Source organism: Aedes aegypti, chromosome 3, assembly GCF_002204515.2.
Source record: "Aedes aegypti strain LVP_AGWG chromosome 3, AaegL5.0 Primary Assembly, whole genome shotgun sequence".
In the NCBI taxonomy this organism is placed as follows: Eukaryota; Metazoa; Arthropoda; class Insecta; order Diptera; family Culicidae; genus Aedes; species Aedes aegypti.
Genome location: NC_035109.1, coordinates 256,366,418 through 256,385,909, shown reverse-complemented (window position 1 = coordinate 256,385,909; position 19,492 = coordinate 256,366,418). Strand labels below are relative to the sequence as shown.

The 19,492-nt window shown below is 42.7% G+C and overlaps 1 protein-coding gene across 6 annotated transcripts in view; it reads left to right on the top strand.

Moving 5' to 3' along the window:
• The first annotated feature begins 2,591 nt into the window (after positions 1–2,591).
• LOC5575316 overlaps positions 2,592–19,492 on the top strand; it is a 64,272-nt gene continuing 47,371 nt past the window's right edge. The window contains exons 1-2 of one of the 6 annotated variants that reach the window (XM_021850660.1): positions 2,593–2,933; positions 3,621–3,828. The gene's annotated coding sequence lies outside the window, so the exon portion shown is untranslated. Of the gene's footprint in view, positions 3,829–19,492 lie in introns of all 6 variants that reach the window. The other 5 variants (XM_021850655.1, XM_021850659.1, XM_021850656.1 and 2 more) reach the window with 5 other exon arrangements.

The following is a 19,492-nucleotide window of genomic DNA, read 5'->3' as shown; positions in this document are numbered from 1 at the left end:
GAAAAAGGATCAGAAAAGTAGAACTGGAAAGTACTGTTTGTGTTACACTGAGAATTGTTTTTTATTGTTTTAGGAAGTCTCAGAACATCAATCAGCTGAAAGAACTTTATTTTGTTTAGAACATTTATTGTTTTCTTTAATAATACATATCCCTAAACGTAGCATACTTCGCATCCTTTTCCCTTCGCGTTTTGTCCTAGTGCAGCCACTTGAATTATGGAAATAACGCGCTGCATTTCTCGCGTAACTTTTCAAAACGGCCTATCTAACAATTCACACATTTCGAGTAAATCGAGCTTGAAGGTTGTGAAAATATATTTTGAAACTGTATCAAAATGAAACAATTTTTCCACACTGTGTTGCTTGTAGAGGGAAGCAGTGTAATAGAGTTCAACGTATGAAATGAAATTTTGTCAATTTATTTGGAAATTACACTGAAATCTATAAAAACATCAGATAGGACGTTTTGACCAAAAATATGTACATAGGATAAATCACATAGGTCGTTCTGTTTCAACAATTGTTACATTGGACATTCATTTCTGTCATTTTGTTTCAGTTATAGTAACATCGGATATTTTGATTTGAGCACACAACAATCATGTTTTATTTCATTTTGTATCCACGTGCGTTGAACTGCTTCAACATTCAAGTTGAACTGCTCATTTTGTTGCGGTGTGATAATCGCAGGCACCAGCTGTGCTTTGTTTTTATTCATTTGAAGAAGAGACGAATGACCTTCGGGTTAAAGTCTCTCACGAACAACAACAATTTGATTCATTCAATGCCACGCCGTCACTTTTTCCCCCCCGTCTATGTGTCCTATGTAACAACAGAAGGAGGGGAAACGTTGAGCTGTATTTGGGACTTTTTGCTTTCTCACTGTTTCTCTCTCAATATTCCCCCCATTTCAATGCTGGTTTCGCCCACACTTGTTCGTGTGTGAGTTACCCACTGCACGACAGGTGGTGACGACTGTGTTGCATTCGGCACCAGCCGTCGGCGCAAACAAGAAATAGCGGTGGGAAATGATGACGATGACGGCGCCGTCGATTGTGTTGTAGGAAACCAATGCCAAACAAATACATACAGCTTCTCCGCTCTTCGGTGAATGATTGATCTGCAAATATATGTGCGCAAGTCGCGCATGCACGTTGCTCGTGTTGCTGCCGTGAAGCATATGTATATGCTTCATCGACCATGGATCTGAATCGGATTGATACAATTGGTGATCTAACGCAAAGCTAAAATGCGTAGATGGCGCTCTTCTAGAATAGAGATTAGTGCATCTTATTAAAAATTTCTAGTGAAAACTTTGGAAGAAAAATCACCACAATCATTTAACTGACAAGATTTTTGCAATTTAAGGCACAGGAAACCGCAAATATTGATTTTAATTTGAAAAACTTTCGCAACTTAACCTCACTTTTGATCGTCAATAAGATCATGATGCTGAATATCATTTCCCTACATGCACTCAATACGCTGATAATCGACATTTTGTTGCGGTGTGCTAATCGGAGACACCAGCTGTGCTTTGTTTTGATGTAACAACAGAAGGAGGGGAAACGTTGAGCTGTATGTAGGACATTTTGCTCTCTCACTGATTCTCCCTCAATTTTCCCCCCGTTTTTATGACGGTTTCGCCCACATGATCATGTGAGAGTTTCCCACTGCATGATGTGGTGGTGGTGACGGTTGTGTTGCAATCAGCACCAGCCGTCGGTTGAAACAAGAAATTGCGGTGGGGAATGATGACGATGACGACGCCGTCCATCTTGTTGTAGGAACTCGAGAAAGGAGCCCACGTCTAACAAATACATACAGCTTCTCCTCTCTTCGGTGATTGATCGCTCTGCAAATATGTGTGAGCAAGTCGCGCATGTACGTTGCTCGTGTTGCTGCCGGGAAGCATATTTATATGCTTGATCGACCATGCATCTGAATCAGATTAATACAATGACATCATGATGCTCAATCTTGTGCTCAATATCATTCCCCTATATGCACGCAATGCGCTAATAATATGAAAAGAGATGTTGCAGCTGATCCAATCCGGCGAAACGGTAAAACATGGTTTGGCAAAAAGACCAAAATACAGTTTTGTGTAACTCATTCTCTTTTTGTCACTTGAGCGTTTTCAATTTTGCGAGGCAGTGCGACTCTGAAAATATCGACTGAAATGATTGAGAAGCAGTTATTATGGCATTCTATACATCTAAGTAGTGTCTCAGACACGCTTCTACAAATCATTCTACCTTTTAAACTCCATTCCAAAGCTTTATTCAGGAAAGTCCAATGTAACATTAGAATCGTGTTTATTCATAAATGTTACATAGGACATGTGGTTGGTTCTCTGATCAAAGGTCCAATGTAACAATTGATTAAAAGCGATGCAGTTTTGAACATTGGTCATTTTGTTAAGCTTTTAATAGATTAATTTGTTGTTAATATATCAGAACGAGTGTTCTAGTGTGCTGCTAAGTGGTGCAACGCAAATGATTTGCAATGATAATCTCGATTTGTTTACATTTGTTACTTAGGACGTTTTGAAAAGTTACGCGAGATTTCTTCACTACTGGCCGCTACGCACACCTAAATTTGTCACCGACATCAACAGGCTGCTGAGTTCGTAGGTTTGCTCTTCTCTCTGCTTCGCTCTCTCACTTCGGCTGGACCAAACAGCATTTAGCCGCTGATAACAAAACTCTGATCTCACCAGCCTCATCCAAGAACTGTAGATACTCTCAATGGGATGCGAGGAAAACTGTTTTTCGTTGCGAGAGGTCTTTTCCACGGGAGAGTGAGTGCATCGGAAAAGTAACGTTCCTTGTTTTTCACAATCTTCGCGCACGCCTCATATCGAAAATTTTTCTCGACCGTCGTGCAAGTAAATCAATTTTCGTTCCGTTCGCTGCCGTTTGTATCTATAGGTGTGATTTTTCACTTGAATTTTATTGTTCCGTATCTTGGTATGAATCATGATGGATAGAGTGAAAACGTTTGGAAAATTATTATTACCAGGGTAAGGCGAGAGGCGTTGTTCGACTTTGATACAACTGTTTTATGGAATAGAAGCGAAAAAAGCGTATTTGAGTGAACTCGTACAAGTGCTCTCGTGCCCGGGGCAAAGTGTGAATAGTGTCCAGGTCAGTGTTATAAAGTGCTATCTATTCAAGTGCCAATTGATGTGAAAGCAAAGTGCTGTGGGAAAATCGCGGTTGTCTCAAAAGAGCAAGGGAAAACTAGCAATCGAATGGGGCTAGCGTCGAAGGATGATAAAGACGGAATGCGGTGAAATAGTGATGAAAGCTTTTGGTATCGTTTTCTAAGTGAATTTCCCAGCTCGTGCTCACCATATGATGTTGAAAAGATAAGGGTCATGGAAAATGCTAAAACTTAATAGTGAAATAAACGTAGTATATTGGATGGTGCTAGAGAGTTTTGCCAAAGTGATAGCAAGAAATAATCATTGCAAATAAAATTGGGGCGGAAAGCATTTCGGCACGATCTGGTGAAATTGCTTTTTGTACCACGGTATGCGTGTCTGTAGTGGGATGTTGTGTGAATGGCGGTGAAATACCGCATACATCATTAGTGGATAATTAATCGTTCGGCAGGAATTTTCTTCGGCATCACTCGCTAGTTTTCATCGTGGACGTGGGCTTAGGACTATGAGTGACTGGCTTTGTTTGTACGTCAGTGTAATGGAGAGAAGAGCAAAGGTACAGATGGTGGTATGCAGCATCTCATGCTAGAATTGGATTATTTCCAAGTCACAATGAGCTTGAATGATACCCGACAGCGTACACTTATTAAAGCTTTAAGGTAAGCTGATATGAAAACGACATGGTATTGACATTTATTTGAAAAAATGTTTCTGATTTTTTTTGGAATTAGTTTACATGATAAGAAGCATTTAAGATCTAACATAGTCTGTCAGCATGTGCGTGATAAATTAAGTTACCAACTTTTACATATTTTTCTTTCTATTTTTGAGGCACTTATTTTTTAATATACACTATAACTAATCAAACCGCAGAAATGAATTACGTTTATATATATAGTAATACAGCCATTCCATGAAAAACCGATCTAGTGGGTCGCCGAATTCCGTGAAAATTTGCTATTTTGTTCCTTATCCGAAATAAGGATACATGTATTTTTGGATTTTTAGATTAGGGTGACCATTTGCTGTTCTCAGTTTTTCTTGAAAGTTCAGAAAATTTTACGTCTACTGTCAAATTTTCAGCGATGTATGTTTTTTAGTTTTTGAGATATAATATTTTGAAAATAAAAAATCAGTCATTTTTCATCGGCACACACTGTAGGTCTCAGCGCATTAGATTTTTTATTTTAAAAAAATCATAACTTTTGAACAGCTCAACAGATTTCCAATCTTTTTTTTTTATGGAATGAAAGCTTAAGATTTCAACTTTTCAGAAAAAATAGAATAAAATAGAAAACTTTGAAAAGTTTTTTTTCATTAAAATATATGAAATTTTCTGAAAAAAAAAACTAGAAATTTTTATATTTTAAACATATTTTTATCAGATTTTTCAATTTTGTCTGTATAGTTGAAATTTTAAGCTTTCATTCCATAATAAAAGATTGGAAATCGGTTAAGCTATTCAAAAGTTATGATTTTTTTTAAATAAAAAATCTAATGCGCTGAGACCTACAGTGTGTGCCGATGAAAAATGACTGATTTTTTATTTTCAAAAAATTATATCTCAAAAACTAAAAAACATACATCGCTGAAAATTTTACAGTTGTTCCCGATCGTCAGAATAAACACCGTCTTTTAGTTGCAGACTTAGCAGCTACAAAGCTGTAATTTATTGAAGATCAGTTAGTTGTAAAAGTGATTAATTCAGTCATCTTACATTTCAGTATTTCTCTCGGTCTGTCCTGTCTGCTCGGTTTATAAACGGGAAGAACTGTCCTCAGCTAATCTACATATAATTCAGACTGTTTACATTTCTAATTTCAGGTTATAAATTCACTAGAACATTCTTTGAATCGGACAAACCTTCAGTGCGAAACTTCCTAACTTTATCGCGGTTCAACTGTCTCTACTGTATTTGGAACTGCTACTGAAACTCTACAATATAAATGCATAGAAATAAAGGAATTCAACTAATTTCACTCTCTTTCAACTTACTAAATAATGATTGACAAATGTGCACTTCACTCTTTGATTCACTGTACAAACTGCTGACTAACTGTATATAGAATATTCTGTTGTATTATTTGCTCTGTGTCTGACGTACGCCGTGATCTGTCATTCCACTTGGCGGAATCCGCTCAGTCGCGAGGGAAAGGACAGTGGATTCACCTTCGTTTCGCGGTCAACAGTGTTGCCGGTAACATCCCCCGCCCCGTGAACCATTTCCGGTTCTGAAGCGACATCATCGGACTTCCTACCGTCACCGACAACGTCCAAAACTGCCAGTATAACTGCTGGCCTAGCGAAGATTCCTCGAGCTGTCTGCACTATCGCACGTCGTACCTGACCTGATTTGTCGGGAAAAACTTCCAAGATTCGTCCTCTTTCCCAACTGTTCCGAACCTTCTCGTCGATGATCACGACCAGATCGCCCGGCTTCAATGGCTTCACGTTCTCGAACCACTTCGTTCTTCTTGTTAGCATCGGTAAATTCTCCAACACCCATCGGCGCCAAAACTCGTCCACCAGATTGTTACCGATTACCCAACTGTCTCGAAGAGTGACTGTCTGATCGACTGTGACTGTTGGCTGTTTGACTCCATTCGAACCGTACAACAAAAAGTGGTTTGGAGTTAGCGCTTCTTGGTCGGCTGCATCCAAAGGAACGTAGGTGAGTGGACGACAGTTAACAATTCCTTCAGCTTCCAGCATTATTGTTTCGAACACCTCGTCACTAGGATGGTGCGGACTTTCAGAAATGGCTGCCATCGCCACTTTCACTGACTTCACCATCCGCTCCCATGGTCCTCCCATGTGCGGAGCAGCCGGAACGTTGAAGTGCCACTGCGTGCGAGCGTTGGTAAAGGTGGATGCGCAGTCTTCGTTGATAACTTTCATCCTCTGCATCTCTTCGGACAACTGACGTTTGGCACCCACAAAGTTGGTACCGTTGTCTGAGAAGACTTCAAGTGGTGCGCCTCGTCGGTTGACGAATCGTCTGAATGCCATTACGCAGGACTTCGTAGATAAACTGTGTGCCAGCTCTAAATGAACTGCTCGTATTGTAAGGCAAGTGAACAGACATATCCATCGCTTGACAATGCTTCGACCGACTTTCACTTCAAAGTGACCCATATAATCCACGCCAACGTACGTAAACGGACGAATGAAAGGAGTCAGACGAACCTTTGGAAGCGGACCCATCAACGGTGGAGCTGGAGAAGCTTTCTTAATTTTACAATACTGGCAACTGCGACAAATACTCCGTACTACTGTTCGCATCCTTGGAATGTAGAACTGCTGCCTCAGCTCGTTGCAAACTGTTTCACTGTTAGCGTGCAGGAACCGTTGGTGAAAACTGAGTACGATGAGATACGTGATTCTGTGGCTTCTAGGCAGGATTACTGGGTGCTTCGCCTCTTAGGATATGTTAGGAGCTTTCTCGATTCTGCCCCCGACCCGTAAAACTCCTAAATCGTCCAAATATGGAGACAGCGCACGAATCGAACTTGCTTTTGCTACATTTTGTCCGTCACCTAACAGATAAATTTCTTCAGCATATGCCTGTGCTTGTGCTTGCCGCCAAAGTGATTGCTCTGCCTTCATAAACTCGCTTTGACTCAGTATTCTGATCGGTTTTCTCTCGCTTGATGGATTTTTCCACACTGCTACAGCTCGGTGCACGTATGCTATAGCACGTAGTAGTCTGTTCCAGTTAGAGAAGCGTTGTACATCTACCACTTGCTCAACTGTGCGGTGAACTGAAACGAACTGTATTTCTTCGCATGCAGCGTCTGTTTCCACTGTAACTTCTGGTCGCTCCGATGGCCACTGGCTCTCCGGATCTTGCAGAAATGCTGGGCCTTGATACCAACGACAGTTTGGATCAAATGATGGACCTGCGCTCCATTTTGTGGCATCGTCCGCTACATTTTCTCTAGAATTTCCATTCATTCACACTGGTGAGCGACAGAATTTCTCCGACGCGAAAAGAGACGAATTGGTGATAACGACGACTGTCAGAACGTAGCCAGGTAAGAACTGTAGCTGAATCTGTCCATAGATATCGGGTTTGGATATTGACTGTGAGCGCTGAGCAGATATTCTGTAGCAGGCGTGAACCCATCATGGCTGCTTGCAGTTCCAAGCGTGGAATGGAGAGCGCACGGAGTGGAGATACTTTTGTTTTTGCAGCTACTAATGAACACTGACTCTCTCCATCAACTGTCACTCTCAAATAAGCCACACACGCACATGCTGACACACTTGCGTCCGTAAAGACATGGATCTGGATATCGTTAACTTGTTGCGGGTGAAATTTACTGAAGAAACAACGTGGAACGCTTACTTCGTCGATCTTACGGTACTGCTCGATCCACCTCATCCATAGGTCGTGTAGCTGTGCTGCGATAGGTTCGTCCCAGTTCGTGCCTGTGCGCCAAATCTCCTGCATCAAGATTTTTCCCTGTACAACAAAGTGTGCAACGAATCCTAATGGATCGTACAGCTTCATAACAATACGCAGCACCTGACGCTTCGTTGGAATCACCGACTCGTGTCCTAGAACTTCCTCAACTCCGTGCTGGCTGAATGTGAAGATGTCTTCTGAAGGAACCCATATTACGCCGAGTACACGCTCGTACGCTCCGTCTTTGTCCACAGGCAAGGGCTTACTGATCGCTGAACTCGATTCTCCTAGACGCTCCAGTACTTCTTTCTCATTGGAGAGAATTTTCCCTAATTCAAACCCAGCTGCTGAGTGTATCTCTTGAACTTGCTTCACGAGCTCCACTGCCTCTTCTACTGAGTCGACACTGTCGAGAAAGTCATCGACGTAGTGGTTCTTGGTTACCGCTTCCACTGCTCTAGGGTACTGTTCACTGTAGTCGGACGCATTCCAATTCTTCACGAACTGCGCTGTACACGGAGAGCTTGTAGAACCGAACATTGCAACGTTAATCACGTATACTTGCACATCTTTTTCGGGACTGTTTCTCCAAAGAAAACATTGCGACCATTTGTCTTCGTCTCGGATGAGAATCCGCAGGAACATTTCCCGAATATCGGAGCACACAGCAATTTTACCCTGTCTGAAACGCAACAGAACCTCCATTAGAGACACTAGAAGGTCCGGACCCTTAAGGAGCATGTCGTTGAAGCAGACTCCACCGACTTTCGCAGCCGCATCCCAAACCATACGGATTTTGTTTGGCTTCTTGGGATTTATCACTACTCCTAGCGGCAAATACCAGACACGGTGAGGATTCAGACTGGCGACCTCTTCGGTTGATGCTTTGGTGATGTACTTCTTCTGCTCATAACTGTCGATCTGTTCGTTAACTCGTCTACGAAGCTCTGAGTCCCTGGATAAACGCTTCTCTAGTCCCCGAAGTCGGCTCATCGCCATCTGGTAGCTCTCCGGAAAGTGGATGCTCTCCTTGCGCCACAACAAACCAGTCTCGACTCTAGATCCTCGGCGCACTGTAGTCGCTTCCAAAATACGACGAGCTCGTTGATCTTGTTCAGACTCAACGGGCTTTACCACAACGGCTTCCTCGACGGCGAAAAACTTCTTCATCGAATCGTACAGGTCACTGTTGTTCATTTCTTGTTCAAGGTGGAGATTCAGCTGTTCTACAGTTCCTTCGTTCCCAGAATTTCTTCCGTAGACACACCAGCCGAGGCGAGTTTTCGCTGCAACTGGATCATTCTTCCCTCCTTCGCGAACCTTCAGACTTGTAAGCAAATGTACATGTTCAATCCCGATGATAATACCAGGTTTGGCATTGGTATAACTGCAGACTGGCAGACCCCGTAGGTGTGGGTAGTCCTTCGACAGCTCACTGTAGTTCAAACATTGACTAGGCAGTCCTAACTCACGCACCGTCCGTACGTTGCTTATCTGAAACGATTCCCGCTTGCCAGTTCCGGAAATCTCTACGCCGACCCGCTTGGAGCCTTTTTCATGTCGGCCGATCTTGCCCGTCCATCCTAACCAAAGATTATCCGGCTCGCCTTCGATCCCTAAATGAACTGCAATCGTCTCTTCCAATAATGTCGACGACGATCCATCATCCAGGAAAGCGTATGTTTTCACCTGTTTTCCGTTTCCAGAGAGTGTTACTGGCAGATAACGGAAGAGGGAAAACGACTTCGTGTGGTGGTAGTTGTGGTGTACAGCTTCGGTCGGCTTCGTTGTTTCAATCAGATCACTTCGGCTGGGCTGACCACTGTGCAGAAGCTTGTGATGCCGAATACGACAGCCATCTACCCCACACTCCTTCTTTGAGTGGCATGGCCACTTTCGATGAGGAACTAGACACAACCGACACAGATTTTTCTGGCGCATTGCCTTCCATCTCGCTCCGATGTCTAATGATTTGAAGCTGGAACAGTTCACAATTTGATGGTTTTCATTTCCACAATACGAGCAGGCTTTTGCGTTCGTCCTTTCAGCTGCCGACTCCTTCTCTTGATTCGATGCACCCGATGCTTCATTGGCGTGAGTGAACAGCTTCTCTCTCTGCTTCGGTTTGTCCGATCTGAATTGTTTGTGATGATTCTGAACAGAGTCAACATCGATAGTCAGATCTGACGCCACATTCACAAGACCTGCCATAAAACTGTTGAATGTGGCCAAGTTGACGATCGCAAATCCTTGCTTGAAAGTACCCCACTGCATCTTCAGTGAAGTGGGTAGTTTATCGACCAATTCTTGAAGTAGCATTGGATTCGACAGGTGGGCCTGTTGATCTGCCAAGACAATGTGATCCACCAAATTCTGTATCGCCAAACCGTAAATGACGATTGTGTTCAGATTATCCGACTTAGGTGGTGGCACGCTTCGCACCTTCTTTAGGAGAGAACTGATTAGTATCTCCGGTCTTCCATAAAGCTTGTGCAGCGTCTCCATTACATATGGTACAGAAGCTGGTAGTAGTAGACGGCTTCTAACTGCTTCTAATGCGGATCCTCCCAAGCTACGTTGCAATCTCGCCAAATTTTCTGCATCGGTGTACCCACAGACCTCCGTTGTATTCTTGAAAGAACTGAAGAAAATGGGCCACTCTTGGGGATCGCCATTAAACTTTGGAAGCTCGCGCGGCATTACTTGTCGGGCAGCTAGTTGAGCACTCGATGGACCTACTGAAGGACTAATTCGCATTCCACTAAAACCAGGTTCTAGTGATCCAACTGCAGCAAATGGTGGTTGAATCATACTTGTTACTACCGGGTTAGTCACTGGTCTATTTCCATAGCCAACTGTTGTATCGAGCGGAATACCTTGAGGTGCAGCACAAGACTGACTGCTTAGCAATGGATTTGCTTGGACAGGTCCTTCAGATACAACTGCATTTGTTGACGCAAGATGTCCCATTGGCGCGGCCGTGTAGTACGAGTGACTTCCGTAAACTGTAGGCATCAGACCACTCAAACCAATATGCGACGTCATGATAGGAGCTGCAGAAACTACTGTACCCAACGCCGATGTAGCCGTGGGTAAAGCTCCCGAAACCGAGTTGGAGCTCCGGATTCCAAGAACGGGCATCCCCGAAAGTGCTGCATTCGAAACTATAGTTGTTGGTTGCAGTGGCACTAATGATTCAAATTGCCCCGCTACCGTTGCTGAAAAAGCTGGCACTGTGGACACTCCTCCTCTTTGACTGGACAGCAGTTGTTCAAAAGATTTCGCCAACGTCGGGACGTTTCCCATAATCTCCGATGTAGGAGGCCGCAAAAGATTCACCTTTGAATGGGTTGAAACCTGCGACGAACTATTTTGCAACGAAACAGCTGGTAATTGCATTCCGCTAATTACCCCGGACGGTTGAATAGTTTCACTTACAGTGTGAACCGGCAAGGTAGCCCCCTGCTCCGACGATGATGGCTTCGACTGTCCAGCTTCGCCTTCCGCAGCTACCTTCAACCATTTCTCCAACTGGTCACGTTTACTTTTCACGCTAACTCCGGTCCGTTTACTGTTTACGCTTACTCTGCTCCGTCTACTGGAAGAATCCTTTTCATCAGCTAACTGCATTAACAGGTTATACCGCTGCTTCAAATATTCCTGCTCTTCGTCCAGTTGTTTCAACTTGGCTGCCTCTTCCATCTGTAGCCGTTGTAGTCTGGCCTCTTCCTCCCTCTTCTTCATCTGCAGCTCTTCTTCCGCACGCAGCTTGCTCAGCTTCCGTTGCTCCTCTAGATGCTGCAGACTAAGATGCAACCGTTGAGACGCACGACTGCTGCTTTTACTCACAGAGGATTCGTTAAACGACACTCCCGACTTTGACTTATCGTCGGCACCGTCCCAATCAGTGAGACAATCACTGCACTTCCAGCTTTTTTCCGCGATAGACTCGTTGACACCCGCGCACCGAAAATGCTCCCACGTTTCGCAAACATCACAACAGACCCAATTATCATCGCCCTCTATTTTATTGCACTTTTTGCATGGCTTATCAATACCCTCCGAACTTGTGACGTTTCTACCGTCTCTGGGCATGATTAAATTAACTAGCCAAATTTCAGTTGTTTAAAGCTAGCCTAAATGACTTCTAAACTACAGCAGCAACAGCTGCGGTGCAAAAAAGCTAATAAAGGTTCTACTGACTTGGTTTACAGCTATCAAACCTTCCGCTCCCCGTCGGCTGCGATGATAAGGGTTGGTCTTCAATCGTGGGTCGTTCTTCCTACGGACGTCTTCCTGTTTACAGTACTCCTCGGCAGGGACCTGCGATGGGCAAATTTCATCCAACTTCGGATGAAATCTTTGTAGAATGTTCCCGATCGTCAGAACAAACACCGTCTTTTAGTTGCAGACTTAGCAGCTACAAAGCTGTAATTTATTGAAGATCAGTTAGTTGTAAAAGTGATTAATTCAGTCATCTTACATTTCAGTATTTCTCTCGGTCTGTCCTGTCTGCTCGGTTTATAAACGGGAAGAACTGTCCTCAGCTAATCTACATATAATTCAGACTGTTTACATTTCTAATTTCAGGTTATAAATTCACTAGAACATTCTTTGAATCGGACAAACCTTCAGTGCGAAACTTCCTAACTTTATCGCGGTTCAACTGTCTCTACTGTATTTGGAACTGCTACTGAAACTCTACAATATAAATGCACAGAAATAAAGGAATTCAACTAATTTCACTCTCTTTCAACTTACTAAATAATGATTGACAAATGTGCACTTCACTCTTTGATTCACTGTACAAACTGCTGACTAACTGTATATAGAATATTCTGTTGTATTATTTGCTCTGTGTCTGACGTACGCCGTGATCTGTCATTCCACTTGGCGGAATCCGCTCAGTCGCGAGGGAAAGACAGTGGATTCACCTTCGTTTCGCAGCCAACAGTGTTGCCGGTAACAACAGTAGACGTAAAATTTTCCGAACTTTCAAGAAAAAATGAGAACAGCAATAGCCCCTTTGGTTCCGAGGCCTTCAATACACAAAAAAAACGGAAACTATTGAGTTTTTTATGTAAAAAAAAACACACTTTTTGTGGAATTTTATATTTTCCTGAAAAGTCAAAATCTCTAGCCTTCATTTCATCCAAAAAGATTGAAAATCGGTCAAACGGTTCAAAAGTTATAATTTTTTGCAAAATCGCGATTTTTCTGGTCACCCTAATCAAAAAATCCAAAAATACGTGTATCCTTATTTCGGATAAGGAACAAAATAGCAAATTTTTACGGAATTCAGTGACCCTTTAGATCGGTTTTTCATGGAATGGCTGAATATTTGTTCTTAACCAAAACACGGTGTGCCAGAAACCGTTATTAACACAAAAAAATGTCAACAATTTGGCACCTACCATTCGAAAGGTATAGTATTCAAGCATCTTCTCCGTGAATTTGAAAATATTTTAACGAGGGAATCAAATGTTATCGTGATTTGAAGATTTTGCGCTGTTTTGGAAGGGATTTTTACATACTTCACAATTTTCACCTCCAGTGCATAATTCTTAATTTGTAAACTAGGCAAGTAACCATCAGCATTGCATTAAGCATTCAAAACATATGATATTTAAGAATCTGCTCTGAAAATTTGAAATTATTTATTCGAGAAAATCAAAGGTTACAATGATTTGTACATTTATCATTATTTATATGAAGATTAAATAAGGGCTTATTTATAAGGCTTTGCTATATTGAAGTACATAATTTACAAATAAAAATGTTTATAGAACTGGCACTCGTTATTCAAAAGATATAGTAGACAAGCATCTTCGCACTTAGTTTGATAAAACTTTATCAAAAGACGACATAACTGGAATACTTTTACGTTTTGGATTTGCCTTTAAGATTTGTTTTTCAATCGTCTAAAGTAACGTTCGAAACACGCATTTTATTATTGCGACGTAACTTATCTTAACAGATTTGTATTGAACTTGAACATCCCTTCAAGAAAAACAGTGCTTTGTTACAGCATAAGAAATTGTGTTCATTTTTGAAAGTTTCGTTTCATTTTCGGCGTTTTGCTTGGCAGTGATTCGTTATGGTCCAAATAAGCGTACTGATGAACCTGAATAATTCGAAAGTGGTTCCTTGTTGTTCAGTCGAGGATGGATGATCAACAGGTGAGATCGCTTTATGGTACTGTTCTAAATGGGCTGAATATGATTGTTCAGAATTTGTTTGACAACGAAGGAATTACGTTTATATATTTGTCCAAATAACAGTTCGTAGTCGGTTATTGTCGAAATAAACGTGGTTTCATGTTTTTCAAACATTTAAATGCAACAAGTTCCATATTCGGTTTTGTTTTACATAATAACACAAGATCCTTGAATTGTTAAATACTATAAATATCGACTTTTCCTTTAGATACTGATAGATTACGTTTTAGATTGATGTTGCATGATTCGCATCACACAAAATCTTTGAATGATTCGTCCTCAAATGTGTCGTTGTTGGCCTACCCTATTAGGCCAATGCGCGCATCTATCATTTGGACGTCTACATCTATCGCAGCCTGAAGAATCTACGACAATGCAGATGACAGTGGAGTGACAGGTATTCGATCTGTCACTGGGTGAGTGAAAAACCGAAAATAACAGAAATACCGATAAAAGAATAGCATGCAAATGTGATCTTGAAATGAAATACTTGAAATACTATTTGTAATACTAGTGATTTGGTAAAAAATTGTTGAAATCTAGTGAACTTTAAGATATACTACCGGCTACTATATACAAAATAATTGGTAAGGCTACTTGTCTTAAAACTATATGAAATTTTCTAAAACTTAAACTACACACTAGGTAACCTCAATTGTGAACTATTCCCTATCTCTAAACTACCTTCGAGGCACCAGTTACCAAGACCGGTAAGCAAGATAATTATTAGAAGTTACCCTTGAATGAACATAATGTAACAATGTAATGTACCTATTAGGATTCCCGTATACTCGATATTGCTACAAGGACACGATAGCCATCAAAAGGGAACTAAACGTGAGTATCACGTAACAACCATGAATGAATTCCCACACAATGAATCACCTGAGCATGTTATCAGGGGTTCTCAAAACTATCTTCACGTATCACGCAATTAAATTATAAAATTATAAATTATTCTTTAGGAAAATTATATTCTCTCAACGCAAACAACGGATCATTTGATTGTTTCATTTCCGTGCCGGAGAATAATAATTTCGGAAATATTCCCGACGTTGGATCATATCCAACATAATATAATTTTCGTTTATTACGAAAAATTCGGTTCGCGAGCATGTCGAGTCGTGGTACAAAGTCCGACGGCAGAAGTAGCAAAGTGAGTGGCAAGAGTGTGCAAAAGGCCAAGGAAGGTGAAGTGGTTAGTGAAGTGGTTGGTGAGGAGGATATGGATCCGGTGGTAGTGGTGGTGGATGGGAACGAAAGGACCATCGATGGATACACCTGTAAGACCTGTAGAAGAGCCGATTCGGATGATATGGTGCAGTGTGACCAGTGCGATGGATGGCATCACTTTGCGTGCGTTGGAGTCACAGATGAAGTTGTCGATCAAAGCTGGTGTTGTGCCAACTGCAAGACTGCTACATGGAACCAGCGAACGTCAACATCAGACAAAAATTCAGCGTTGAAGGATGCCAACACAGAACACTCGTCTAAACGTGCTTCATCGCAAAAGGCAGGCTCTACCAAAGGGCAGAAGATATCATCGAGCGGTAGCCGTCACGTGCCACCGAACACATCAGATCCAGTAGTACGTTCGTCGCAAGAGCCGCATAGGACTGGAAAAAAGCTGTTTGTTCCATCATTAGAGGGACTGCCTGCCATCCGATTGGACGAAGCATCATCGGAGGTCTCGTGTTCGTCATCCCAGAGGTCAGCACGTAACCGTGCCAAATTGCAGCTACAGCGGCTAGAAGAGGAAAAGGCCTTCGAAGAGCAACAAGCAGAGCGTCGCCGGCTTGCTGAACAGCTAGAAGCGGAGAAACATAAAGCGTTCCTGGATAAAAAGTATCAGTTACTGGAACAGCTAGCCAGTGAAAGAGGATCGAGTCGGAGTTCAAGCGTCTATTCTCGGAACCGTGTGGAGAACTGGATCGAGAAGGGGTATCATTCCGAGGCAATGCAACAGCCAAACGAACTGCCAGCACAGCAAGAGCGGAGCCAAGCAAATCAGCTACCAGCACAGCAGGAGTTCGACGCACGTCAGCCAGAAGCCATCCGAATGTCGAAGTATTTTAATCCCAATGTTCAGCCACAATCTACGAGAATTCAGCCGGCGTTGAACCGGGTTTCCCGATCTCTAGCAAATTCGACGGTTCTAGAACAGAACAACAATGGGGCCTTCAGTCGAAACCAGGTGATGCAACTAGACGAATACGATCCGTTCCAGCTGTCCCGCTCCCAAATCGCAGCAAGGCAAGCGGTTTCAAAGGATTTACCAACATTTTCTGGCAACCCGGAAGATTGGCCGATTTTTCTATCCATGTTCAACAGCACGACAGCTATGTGTGGATTCACGGAGGAAGAAAATCTCGTGCGACTGCAACGAAGCTTGAAAGGAAAAGCTTATGAAGCTGTAAAATGCAGACTGATGCATCCGGGTAATGTCCAGGGCATAATGAGTACTCTAAAAATGTTGTTTGGTCAACCGGAGATCATTGTGCATTCGTTGATTGGGAAGATTAGCTCTCTGCCACCGATACGTGAAGATCGTCTGGAGACGTTGGTAGACTTTGCCGTTAGTGTACAGAATTTCTGCGCAACTGTTGATTCATGCGGATTAGAAGAATACATGTATAATGTAAGTCTTTTACACCAGCTTGTTGGGAAGCTTCCACCATCAATAAAGCTTACGTGGGCACAACACCGAAAAATTCAGCCGGCTGTCAACCTTGCGACTTTTAGTGAGTGGATATACTCGCTGGCCGAAGCAGCAAGTTCGGTAACGTTCCCGACAGAATCGTTTGCAACGAAGCCGATGCGAAACGAATTTCGCCGGAAAGAGAAAGGAGAAGCGTATCTCAACACCCACTCTGAAACACAAATTCGCTACGACACGAATTCTAAATTGCGAGCAGAAGCATCTGCAGCAGCGCCGACAAGAGAAATTTGTCCGGTATGCAAAGGATCCTGCAAATCCGTGGACAAGTGCAAGCGTTTCCTGGAGCTTTCGAGGGATTCTAAATGGGCTGTTATCCGAGAGTTCGGACTGTGCCGAACCTGTCTTCATCAACACAGAGGATTGTGTAAGGCGAAATCGTGCGGCAAAGATGGGTGTTCTTTCAGGCACCACCAGCTGCTGCACAATGAACAGAAGTCCAAACAGCAACCTACCAAGCAGACGGCTGATAATTCAATTCCTCCACAGACGACCAGCGGCGCTGATTTGGACTGTAATACACACCAAACAGTTTCCAGCGCAGTCCTATTCCGCTACCTTCCAGTAGTCCTATCAGGACCGGAAAAGACAATTCATACCTTCGCGTTCCTCGATGAAGGATCGGGAGCAACACTATTGGACCAATGTTTGGCCGACGAGCTTGAACTAGGTGGAACTCCAAGTCCAATATGCCTACGCTGGACAGGCGGCACAGAGCGATGCGAGAAGGATTCGTGCATCGTTCGCCTCCAAGTCGCCGGACAGCATAAAGGTGCAGAGAAGTTTACTCTAGATGAGGTTCATACCGTTTCCGAGCTACGGCTACCACGACAGACTCTAGATTTCGATGAAATGAAACAATCGTACCGCTATTTAGAAGGATTGCCAATTTCCTCGTACCGTGATGCACGTCCCCGCATCCTGATTGGAACAAAGCATGCGCAGCTGGGTTTAACCCTAAAGAGTCGAGAAGGAGAATTCGGAGAACTAATTGCCACAAAGACGCGTCTAGGCTGGACCATTTGCGGTAACCTGGGATCCGGAGATGCACCGAGCATGTTCCACTACAGCTTCCACGTTTGTTCGGTGAACGAGCGATCCGATAATGATCTGCATCAAGCAATGAAAGATTACTTCTCAATCGACAGCCTGGGAATCAACAGTTCATCCAAGCCACTTCTGTCAACCGACGATAAGCGAGCTGAGACCCTGTTAAAATCCTTAACACGCTTCGCAGGAAACCGGTACGAAACCGGCCTACTCTGGCGCTACGACAACGTCCGTCTACCTAACAGCCGGACAATGGCGCTGCATCGACACCAATGCCTGGAAAAACGCATGGCGAATGATCCCCATCTCGCAGCAACCTTGCAACAGAAGATAGCCGACTACATCGCTAAGGGTTATATCCGCAGAGTTTCTCATGACGAAGTTCAACAGCAGTCTGCAAATGCCTGGTTTTTGCCCGTATTTCCGGTGACCAACCCGAACAAACCCGGAAAGATTCGAATAGTGTGGGACGCAGCTGCTAAAGTTCACGGGGTCTCGCTGAATTCGGTCCTCCTGAAAGGCCCGGATCTGCTGTGTTCTCTTCTCGGCATTTTGCTGCGCTTCCGATTGCACCCTGTAGCGGTGACCGGGGACATCCGTGAGATGTTCCACCAGGTGAACATCCGTCCAGAAGATCAAAGGTACCAATGGTTTTACTGGACGGACGAAAATGGCGAACTGGTGATCTATGCAATGACGGTGATGACCTTTGGAGCATGCTGTTCTCCTAGTAGCGCTCAGTACGTTAAGAACATCAACGCTGACCGGTTTATCGGAAGCCACCCGGAGGCATGCGAGGCAATCACAATATCGCATTATGTTGACGACATGCTGATTAGTTTCGCCACAGAGGAAGAAGCTATCCAAATATCCCAGGACGTTCGGCACGTTCAAGCTCAGGGCGGCTTTGAGATCCGCAACTGGATAAGCAATTCTAAAAAGGTTATGGAAGCACTAGAGGAGAAGAACGTGGAAGAGGAAAAAAGTTTGAATCTCTCAACTGAACTGGCTACCGAGAAGGTTCTAGGCATGTGGTGGAATACAACAGCCGATGCATTCACCTATAAGATCGCACGGGTTTGCTACGGATTTTTTCAAATTCTCTATAACACTTATGAATGGAAGTTTGATAGAAACTTAAGTCATAATATTAAAGCGATTTGTTTGAATTTGAAAAGCCATAAAAACTTTAGAACAAAAGAAACGATCACAGATCATTGAAGGTATTGTAGATCATGCTAAAAGTTAATTACTCAAAATTATTAACTGAAGTTTGATGCCGTGAATCGCAAGTCAGTGCCATCTACATTGTGGTCAAAATTGAGTTGAGATCAGTTTTCATTATATCTTCTAATGATCTTTCAGCTGCCCTAACGAGAAATCACTTTTTGTTCAGTAAAATTAGGACAGAACACCAAGTCGAATTGTCCCATAATGAACAAAAAACGCACTGCAGATTTTCGCATCGTGTTCATTACATTTATTAATTCATTCAAAATGAATCGTTATTTGGTCATCTTTATATTTTTCCTAGAAAGGTTACGGAATGGAAAGCAAATTATGAATATTTCATCAGAATTGAAACATGTTCCATTCTCCTGGAATTTTTTGAATATTAGTATGGAAAACGAGATTGAAAACAGCTCAGTCAATTTTCTCAAAGCCTACTTTTTACAGATGGTACCGACTTGCGATTTGCGGCAGTTTAGGTGTACTCAGCATAGGTTTATAAAAAAGGCTAATGTTTAAAAGAAAAGCTTTAAAACTTTGCAACTAGACAAATAAGAATATGTACTTCTAACTTGGTAAATGGATCTTTTTAATTACTTTTTAATTACTTTAATTTTTAATAATTACTCGTTTATTCTCTTTTTCATTATGCTTTCCTACTTCATCAAATAAGATTGATAGTGCGGAAAAATGTCATTGTT